Source organism: Benincasa hispida, chromosome 1, assembly GCF_027475165.1.
Source record: "Benincasa hispida cultivar pf3 chromosome 1, pf3_genome.v1.1, whole genome shotgun sequence".
Lineage (NCBI taxonomy): Eukaryota > Viridiplantae > Streptophyta > Magnoliopsida > Cucurbitales > Cucurbitaceae > Benincasa > Benincasa hispida.
Window position 1 is genome coordinate 81,295,566 of NC_143478.1, and position 10,585 is coordinate 81,306,150.

Sequence of the window (10,585 nt, forward strand, 5' to 3'; positions counted from 1 at the left end):
CCCTTGGACGTCGGATCTATGAACCGTGTTGAAAAACAAGACCCAAAGAACTCAACCTCAACAGACCCCATAACCAATTTGATCTCAACCCCTGAGATAGGCTAGATGATAGATTACTTAGATGATCTACTGAACCAAGGATCAGACAAAGTTAGAAACTCCCACCAACCCTTAATCTTCAAAGCACTCAGCAAGCAAGATAGAACAACTCTCACTTGAATGCTTCAAATATTCATGCATTCTATCACAAGAACACACAACAAACAAAGCTTAAAAGCTTTCAAGGTTTTAAAACCTAATGTTCACGTTTAAAAATCTTCTTCTATATCTTCATTATGAAAAATACAACATTATTTATACTGAATGAAAAGAAACTATGAAAAGATGCAACCTTTCATCTATCAAGTAAATACATGAACCTTTGTAAATGCAAATACATAAATTAAATAGATACATAGGACATTAATAACGTAAATGAATCTGAATTTTCATATTCATTATTACTTTTGGATGAAAAGATGTCTTTAGATACATGAAAAGTTGTAATTGTTCACCATGGGTAGGAACCTTAGATTGGAAGTAAACATTAAATGCTCCAGCTTCTATCATTGCCAATTATTTACTTATCATTCTCCCCTTCTTCGAGAATATTCGTCCCCAAATCTTAAGGATGTCTTTGCAATGCAGCTTTGCAATCATCTTTTTGAGCCCTCAGATTACACAAATTTTCTCAAAGATTAAATTTGAAGACATCAAATGAAAAAATTTCTTAGATGAAGACATGATCTATGAACCAATAAAAGACAACAACATCAAACAAACAACAAAATCAACACTTTTTTTTTTTTTTTTTATAGAAGCTAACAAGATGAATAAGGAAAAAAAAACAAATTGACATTGTAAAAAAGGAAACATATATCTGATCTAGCCCAAGCTCTGATAAAAATATTAAGAAACCTTCGAGAATCGGATCTAAGAACCATGTTGATTTGCCCAGATCTAAGAACAGGTCGTGCCCAGATTGATTTTTCCATTTTGCGGTGTTGGGCTACTGATCACAATTCCCTGAATTAAGTTCATCATTGCGGTCATCTGATTCTGTAGTGAAGTAATACCACCATTACTTGCATCGTTATCCTTAGTTCTCAATCTCTGATCACTCTCCCTCCAATCTTCGTGGTTCTTAGAGATGCGATCCAAGATATTCTTAGCCTCGTCATACGTTTTATCAAGCAGACCACCAGTGGCTGCCACATTGATACCGGTATGTGAAGCGGAATTCAAACCATGATAAAAGATTTTCATCTAATGGTAGTCTGGCAAACCATTGTGTAGATAGTCCCAGACCAACCTCTTAAACCTCGCCCAGGCATCGCTGAGCGATTCGTCTACGTCTTGTTCAAAATTTGTAATCAGTTTCCTTCGTTTGGCATTCTCAGTAGGTGAAAAATATTTCTTCATAAATTTCTCCACGACCTGTTCCCATTAAGTGATCTCTCCTGGCTCGAGAGAATACGCCCATTTCCTTGCCTGATCACAAAAAGAAAATGGGAACAAAGTTAGTCGAAATTCTTCGGCAAAGATGTTGGGGAACACAAAAGTATTGCAAATTTTGATAAAGCTACGGAGGTAGGCATGCGGCCATGCCGGCCTCCGAATTGTCCTGCAGTCTGGATCATCTACAGCATCACCGGTTTCATTTCGAATCTGCTTCCATCGAGGGCAGTTCTCATGATTCTTGGAGAGAAATCATAGAGGTTTGGCGATGCATAGTCCTTAATGGCTCTATTGCGATCGTTTGCCAACAGGATTGGATTCTCCATGACGTTGTTTTCGTTTGGTGCTCCGTTTCCAGGCTGCTCCGCCATCTCTTCTTTATCTGGCTGTTATTGTTGACGGTCTCTTAATCTCCGTCTGAATGTCCTCTCAATCTCCGGGTCGTAATTTGCCAGAGATTGAGAGTCTGCAAAGAAATCAGAAAAATTGTCGTTAGCACACTATTTTGCCAAAGTCCCCGACAATAGCGCCAAAAACTTGATGCATTATTTTATGAAGTGGAAATGTGGATGAAATACGATGGTGAAATTGTGTTGAGCACTCAAGTTTCCTCGCGGAATCCAAGTGTAACTCCACTGAGTTTCCTGGTAAGTCCAGGGTCGAACTCAGGGACTTGTGAAAACAGGTTGCGGTGGTAATTTTTAGAAAACTTTGCGGTAACCGGTAACTCAATTAATTATTGGTTTGTTGTTGATTGCGTTAATGAAAAATAAACAAATGCAGCGGATTTGAGAAAATTTGGATTGCGTGATAGATACACTGAGTATACGGATGAACAGGTTGAGAAGGTCTTTAGCTAGCGTTACTTGGGAATGCGTCAGACTATGCGATCATTCTACAACCATGCACAGCAAGTCATTTTCCAATGCAAATGCAATGCTCTTAAGTCTAGGACGCATGTGTTGAATGCAAAAGTGTCCATAGAGCTTATTCCTAAGTCTCTACTCTTGTCCTATGCGATGATGCAAGATGTATAAAGGCAAAGTGACCACACACAATCATATCCTATCTTTAGGATGCATGCGATGCGTTAATAGCAAACAGTGCTTATCCCTAAGCTTCTATCTTTTGATTATGCGTTCTAATCTGACTCTCCCGAGCCTAGATTCTAACCTCACTTTCCAAGCCTAGATCCTGTCCTTAGACTACCCTCCCCAGTATCTCTAATGGACGAATGAAGCATACATAATACAAGATAATCGCATAGCATGAAGATTCCCAGTTGTGCTAGCTAAATGCTTCTCAACCCATTCAACAGATTTAGCTACTCATGTATAAATAACAGAGAGTGAACAGATATAGAGAAGGAAATTCAGTTTTTATAAATGAGTTTGAGTACAAAATAACAATGGAAGAGAAAGGTAGGTAGCCTAGTAGCAATTCCTTGGTGACTGAGGCTTTTACACTGTCAATCTCTATTTGGTTCAAAAGATATTCTTGCTTCTGTAGGCATCGACTCTCTCTCTATTCTTGAAGCTTCCAGTGCTCTCCTAAGGCACCACCCAGTTGTGCCAGCAGCCAACTCTGGCGTGTCAGCTTAGGATAAGCTTACCAGAATGATCTGTCGACACAACCTTCTTCTCTCGCGTCTGCCTCAAAGTAAAAGAAAATCTAAGAACAAGGCTAAGCTATGAATAGAACTTTGAACTCTAAAAACAGCTGAACCTCTTTTCTGAAGGATGCCTTTGGTATTTATAGAACTTCCAGGGTGAAAGGCGGTTTCTCTCTCATGATTGCACAAATGGGACGACTTTAATTCCTGACTGATGCGCCGAATATTTGTCACCGAAAAACTGAATGTACTTGTTATCGTTAGCGGCTGTCAACTTAATTCGGATTTGACTGTCATCAGCTTTATGTCCCATCGTGATTAATTATGCCTTTCACCTAGATGCGCCTACCATGTTGCATCGACCAAGTTGCGACAATCCTTCTTGAGCAAATGTTTGCGAACAAAATCACCACAAAGCCTTGAGGTAATGCTGCGCTTGACCAATGATTTTCTATGATCGCAATTTTCGACATTTTTTGCATAAAAATACAAAAATCAACTGTTCCCATGCGATGAATGCATGGGACCGCAATATTATGAATTTGACGCTTTTTGGAAGCAATTTAACATGTTTTATAAATGCAAGCCAGCATTGTTTAAGAACTTAGCACTATGATAACATGCAATTCTGCCTGTTATCACACCCCCAAATTTAAACAATGCTTGTCCTCAAGCATAAGCTAAAGATTTGCTTTAGCAAGTCGACCGCAATGTTCTTTTCCTATATTTCTCAAGGATACTTCGTTCAAATCCTATATACCAAAATTTCCTTAGGTCTTGTTCAAGTCTCCTCTTAAAATATTTCTAAGACCTAGGGACCACAAGCTTAACCTTCAAAAAGACTTTACTAACTTCCGGGACATCCCATGATTTATTTCAAAAACAAAATTCCACCGAGGTGTCAAATGATTTTATCCTTGCATATTTCTTGACTTTATTATTTTTTTCTGACTTTGCGCTGATCCAAGTGCCTTGCCTTCGTTTTGGCTTGCCCCCACGTGTGTCATGCGGACATCCAACTACGAAGAATGCACTCTTTCTTAGACTAAACTCATACCTACTTGACAGCAGAGTTGCGGTCATTTATTTATGGGTTGATCATGGTGACTTACTTTCGTTTTGGCTTGCCTCTACGTGTGTCATGCGGACATCCAACTATGGGTAAGTGCCTTTCACAACTTAACTCTTATCAACATGGGTTTCCCATTGTTGACAGTGGAGATGTTATTCTCAAATTTTCTTTCTTTTCTTTTCTTTTTTTTTTTCAAAATAGCAAGGTCGAAAATAAATACCTCACCCCAAATTTAAAAAGCGGCACTGTCCTCATTGCCAAAAGATTGAAAGAAGTCATGAGATGTTCTTAGAAAGCTTCGTGAAGAGAGTTTGAAAGAAAGCTAGTAGACCCCTAACTTCTAGAAATATTTCATGAGGTAACTATCTTAAAATTAAGTTGACTCTAGTATATACAAAAGAAATAGAAGCATGTTTTTCATCATTGAAATCATAATTGACAAAGAGACAGTATGCGGTAACCCACTAAATTTATCCATGTCGAATGATTGCGGTAATCAAAAAGGATGCAGTGATAAAACTTTTAAAACTAAAATGTGATGCGATAGTGCAAAATTTGAAATAGAGATAAGGAAGAATACACCCCTAAATTTGCGCTGTCACCCGAATTATGTATTGATGTATCCTTCTTTGCGGCGATCTATCTTCTTTAGATTGCGGTGATGGAATAAGATAAATTGCTTCTTCGTGTAACACCACCGCAATCTTATACCTCAATCATTGCAAAAAAAAAAAAAAAAATAGTGAGAGGGTCAAATAATTTTAAACAAAACAAAATTCTTTTATCGTAATCTCCAAAAAAAAAAAAATCAGAATGAAGAAGGAATAAGTAAAGTGCAGATAGATAAATGATGATTAAGGTTTTGAAGAAATGAGAGTTCAAGAATCAAACAAAGGATATTCTAGAAGACTTGCGCCTCAGATGATGTTGCTTGCCAGCGCTAGGGCCACTCCATTTTTCTCTGTTCCGGGTTTTTCAGATCCACAAGGTCTTTTATGGCTGAAAACCACCCCCATAATATGCCTTAACTCGTTGTCCATTAACCTTAAATGTACGACTTCCATCCTCAGTGATCAGCTCCATCGCACCATGTTGGAATATTTCTTTAATGATGAAGGGTCCGGACCTACGCGATTTTAATTTTCAGGGAAAAGCCTTAATCGTGAGTTGAATAGCAAGACCATCTGCCCGACTTGGAGGTTCTTACCGCATATGTGTTTGTCGTGTCAGTGCTTGGTGTGCTCCGTGTAAATCTTCGCGTTCTCATATGCGTTAATCCTCCATTCTTCTAGCTCGACCAGTTGCATTTTTCGCGCTTCTCCTACTTTCTTCAAATCAAAATTTAGCTTCTTTACCGCCCACAGTGCCTTATATTCCAGCTCCAGAGGCAAATGACATGCCTTACCAAATACCAATGCATATGGGGACATACCTATGGGTGTTTTAAATGCAGTCCGGTATGCCCACAACGTGTTGTCGAGCTTTGTTGCCCAATCTATTCGTAAAGGCCTTATTAGCTTCTCGAGTATCAGCTTAATCTCCCGATTGGACACCTCGACCTGACCATTCGTCTGCGGATGGTATGTGGTGGCCACTTTGTGGAGAATGTTGTATTTGCGCAGTAGCTTCTTAACAGTATGATTGACAAAGTGAGACCTCTCATCACTTATTATGGCACGTGGGGTGCCAAAACGAGTGAAAATATTTTTCTTCAGGGATTGAGAGACTACCGCCGCATCGCTTGCGGCACATGCCACTGCCTCTACCCACTTGGATACATAGTCGACGGCTAATAAAATATAATATTTACCATTCGAAGGAGGGAATGGTTCCATGAATTCAATACCCATTCGTCAAACAATTCAAGCTCCAAGATGGTTTTCATTGGCATTGCATGTTTCCATGAAATGTTACCTGTGCGTTGGCACCGATCACACTTCCTAGCGTAGTCAGCTGCATCCTTAAACAGTGTTGGCCAAAAGAATCCACTCTATAAACCTTGGCTACGGTGCGCTGTCCTCCAAAGTGCCCACCATATGGTGAGTTGTGACATTGCGATAATATGCATTGTTGAGCAGCATTTAGTATGCATAGTTGCAGGATTTGGTCTGCCCCCCTTTTATACAGATTCGGCTCATCCCAATAATAATATCGGCATTCATGCTTGAGCTTCCTCTGTTGGTGGTAGGTATAATCTTCAAGAAATTGTCCGCAAACCAAATAGTTGACTATGTCAGCATACTAAGGCAATTCTTCAATATGGAACAGCTGCTCATCCGGGAACACCGCACTCACCTTAGACTCATTGTGGTCAACCTCAGGGTTTTCCAATCTGGACAAGTGATCTGCAACTTGGTTCTCCGTCCCCTTTCGATCAATTATTTCTATATCAAATTCTTGAAGGAGGAGAACCCATCTGATCAACCTCGGCTTTGCGTCCTTCTTTGACATTAAGTACTTTATTGCCGAGTGATCAGTATGGATGAGTACCTTTGTCCCCAGCAGATATGCTCAAAATTTTTCCAACACAAAAATTACCGCCAGAAGCTCTTTCTTTATGGTGGTATAATTTGTCTGAGCAGGATTTAATGTTTTACTCGCATATACGATGGGATGCAAGATTGTTTTTCTCTTTTGTGCCAATGCTGCTTCCATCGCATACCCGCTTGCATCGCACATTATTTCGAAAGAAAGTGCCCAATCAAGTGCAATTAACACGAGTGCAGTAATCAGTGCATTCTTCAATACTCTGAATGCGTTGAGGCAGTTGTTATTAAAATCAATTTTTCTATCAACCTCCAATAACTCACTCAGTGGTGTACTATTTTCGAAAAATCTTTGACAAAGTGTCTGTAGAATCCAGTGTGCCCCAAGAAACTTCGTACAGCCTTCACGCTTGTTGGAGGTGGAAGTTTTTCAATTTCTTCGGTTTTTGCTTTATCCACCTCCAACCCATCCCGGGAAACCTTGTACCCCAACATTATGCCCTCATTTACCATGAAATGGAATTTTTCCCAGTTAAGCACCAGATTTGTCTTTTCGCATCTCTTCAGTATCTTCTCCAAGTTGGCTAAACAGACTTTATAAGTGTTTCCATAAATAGAGAAGTCATCCATAAAGATTTTGACAGAGTTCTCAAGATAGTCTGAAAAGATGGTCATTATGCACCTTTGGAACATGCTCGGCGCATTGCAGAGGCCAAACGGCATGCAGCGAAAAGCAAAGGTCCCATATGGGTAGGTGAATGTGGTCTTGTCCTAGTCTTCTGGAGCTATCATAATCTGGGTGTACCCGGCATAACAATTCAGAAAGCAGTAAAAGTCATTTCCAGTTAGACGGTCTAGCATTTGATCAATGAACAGCAGGGGGAAATGATCTTTCTTTGTGGCCGCATTCAGCTTGCGGTAGTCCATGCAAATGTGTCATCTAGTGACGGTTCTTTGCGGTATTAATTCATTGTTTTCTTTCGAGACTACCGTCATGCCACCCTTTTTTGGCACACTGCACGGGGCTAACCCACGTGTTATCTGCTATAGGATAAATAATGCCTGCATCTAACCATTTTATGATCTCTTTTTTAACGACCTCTTTCATCGCAGGGTTGAGCCTGCACTGATGTTCGATCGTTGCCTTATGGTCTTCTTCGAGACGAATGCGGTGCATACAATACGCTGGGCTAATTCCTCTAATGTCAGCGAACGTCCAGCCAATTGCTCACACGTGTTTCCTCATAATGCTCATCAACGCATTCTCCTGGTCTTTGTTAATCTCAGAGGAAATAATAACTGTAGCTTCTCGTTCTACCCCAAAAAACGTGTACTTTAAATGACTCGGCAGGGTCTTTAATTCTAATGTTGGTGGTTCTACTAAGGATGGTTGCGTTGTTTTTCTTTCTTCTTTTTCTATTCGCTCTTCTTCTTGGTTTGCGATCATTTCTTCTTCCTTGCTTGTTTTTGTTATGATCGCATTACCGACAGCAATGGATGCGTTTTGCATCCTCTTCTTCATTCTCTTCGTCAAACTTTTCTTCTTCAATCAAATTCTGGTCATCGTCTGAGTCATGCAGGTCTTCTTCGTCAGGAAACTTCATGGCATGGATTATGTTGAACTTGAGCTTCTGTTCATTGATGCTCAAAGTGATCTCCCTTTATGCACATCAATCTGGGTACGACCTATTGATAAAAATGGTCGCCCTAGAATGATGGGTACATCTTTGTCGGCCTCGTAATCCAAGATGATGAAGTTGGCTGGTAGGATAAATTTGTCAATGGTGATCAGCACGTCCTTCACCCTTTCCTCTGGATACACCAGAGATCTATCGACCAGTTGGAGAGTCACAGTTGTGGGCATAAGCTGCCCCACATTCAGCTGCTTAAAGATTGACAGAGACATCAAATTGATGTTGGCTCCAAGATCACACAAGACTTGCCCAATGTACAATCCTCCTATGGAGCAGGGTATGGTAAAGCTCCCAGGATCACTCATCTTTGGTGGAATTATTGATTTTGAACTCTGTGTTAATGCCTCCGTGGCACTTACCAGCTCCCTTCTTCTTGGTTACCATATCCTTCAGAAACTTTGCATAGGCAGGCATTTCCTCAATCACTTCACTGAATGGAATATTAATATGTAATTGTTTTAACATAGACAGAAAGCGTTGGTACTGTACCTCTTCATTCTTTTTCTTTCTAAGTCTCAATGGGAAAGGTGGTAACTGCACTCTCACGATCCCCTTCTCTATGTACTTTGAGGTCGATGCAACTTCCGACTCTATTGTTTCTTTTTCTCACTCTTCTTCTTGCGTCACTACAATTTCAGGTTCCGCCGCAATGGGAGCAATCCGGCTCGGCTCCTTTCTTTCTCCCTCCACAGTTTTTCCACTTCGCAATGTCATAATCTGACATTGCTCTTTACCTGATCCCCCCGGGTTGCGTGGGAGTTCTGTTGAACTCAACAGAGCTCCTTGCGGTCTGCTCTTTAGCTCACTTGCAATCTGGCCCATTTGTAATTCTAGATTGCATATGGATGTAGCCTGACTTTGAAGCACCGTTTTGTTTTTCTCTATATATTACTTCAATAGGATTTGCATGGAGAAAGATTATGGCGGTTGTGAGCTACTTGCTTGATTTCTTGTCTGACCGTTATTGCGCGAGAAGAATCCAGGTGGCCCTTCTTTCTGCGCTACAGGTTGGAAATTTTGCTATTGATTCTTCCATGTAAAATTGGGATGGTTTCTACACCCGGGGTTGTAGGTATTCAAAAAGGGATTATTTTTCACAAAGTAAATAGACTGTGAATTATGTGGGCATTCTTCCATTGTGTGCCCATCACCACAAGTCGCACACCTTGCGGTGTTTTAACTAATTGCGTTGATTTGCCATTTTGCGGTATTGGGTTGCTGATTGCAATTCCCTAAATTAAGTTCATCATTGTGGTCATCTGATTCTATAGTGAATTAATAGCACCATTACTTGCATCATTATCCTTAATTCTCAGTCTCTAATCACTCCCCCTCCAATCTTCGTGGTTCTTAGAAATGCGATCCAAGATATTCTTAGCCTCATCATACGTTTTATCAAGCAGACCACAAGCGGCTGCCGCATTGCAATGGTCTAGGAAGCGGGATTCAGACCATGATAAAAGATTTCCATCTGAAGGTAGTCTGGCAAACCATTGTGTGGACAATCTCTGACCAACCTCTTAAACCTCGCCCAGGCATCGCTGAGCGATTCGTCCATGTCTTATTCAAAATTTGTAATTAGTTTCCTTCGTCTGGCATTCTCAGTAGGTGGAAAATATTTCTTCATAAATTTCTCCACGACCTGTTCCCATGAAGTGATCTCACCCGGCTCGAGAGAATATGCCTATTTCCTTGCCTGATCACAAAGAGAAAATGGGAACAAAGTTAGTCGAACTTCTTCGGCAGAGATGTTCGGGAACACAAAAGTATTGCAAATTTCGATAAAGCTACGTAGGTGGGCATGCGGGTCCTCGCCACGTCGGCCACCGAATTGTCCTACAGTCTGGATTATCTGCAACATCACCGGTTTCATTTCGAATCTGCTTCCATCAAGGGTAGGCTTCATGATTCTTGGAGAGAAATCATGGAGGTTTCGTGATGCATAGTCCCTAATGGGTCTATTGCGATCGTTTGCCAGCAGGATTGGATTCGCCATGATGTTGTTTTCGTTTGGTGCTCTGTTTCCAAGCTACTCTGCCATCTCTTCTTTATCTGGCTGTTGTTGTTGGCGGTCTCTTAATCTCCATCTGAATGTCCTCTCAATTTCTGAGTCGTAATTCGCCAGAGATTGAGAATCTACAAAGAAGTCAGAAAAATTACCGTTAGCATACTATTTTGTCGAAGTCCCCGGCAATGGCGCCAAAAACTTGATGCGTTATTTTAT

General features: G+C 40.6%; 1 non-coding gene across 1 annotated transcript; it reads left to right on the forward strand.

The window, feature by feature from the left end:
* Window positions 1-9,848: 9,848 nt before the first annotated feature.
* Window positions 9,849-9,955, forward strand: LOC120070418 (small nucleolar RNA R71). Its single transcript, XR_005479910.1, has one exon. It is a non-coding gene; the product is annotated as a small nucleolar RNA R71 (small nucleolar RNA).
* Window positions 9,956-10,585: the final 630 nt, after the last annotated feature.